Source organism: Aricia agestis, chromosome 19 (assembly GCF_905147365.1).
Source record: "Aricia agestis chromosome 19, ilAriAges1.1, whole genome shotgun sequence".
NCBI classification, from domain to species: domain Eukaryota; kingdom Metazoa; phylum Arthropoda; class Insecta; order Lepidoptera; family Lycaenidae; genus Aricia; species Aricia agestis.
In genome coordinates this window covers 889,948-890,316 of record NC_056424.1, presented here as the reverse complement: position 1 = coordinate 890,316, position 369 = coordinate 889,948, and positions in this window count along the sequence as shown.

Below are 369 nucleotides of genomic sequence, written 5' to 3'. Positions count from 1 at the left end.
CATAACTATTTTGACACTGACATTTGACAGCTGCGATTTTTTTTTCTTCTTATATGGCGCTCGGATTTTTAACCATGGCCAGTGTCAATTAAAATATGGAGGGGAAAAAATATTTGTATAAAGGTAACAAAATTTAAAGTCATTTTTCCAGATTAGTCAAGTCGAAAGTCTAGTAAAAGTCTAAAAAAGTAGTCAGTAAAGTCAACGAGTCAAGTCATTTGTTTTAGTAAAGTGGTAGACCCTTTACTAAAACTTTCGATGGAGTTTTGGAGGGAACACAAAATGGCACGTTTCTTGAAGTTGTATCACTTGCCCACACTTGTGCACGACATCGAATATTTAATGGTTAATATTCTACCAACATTATAC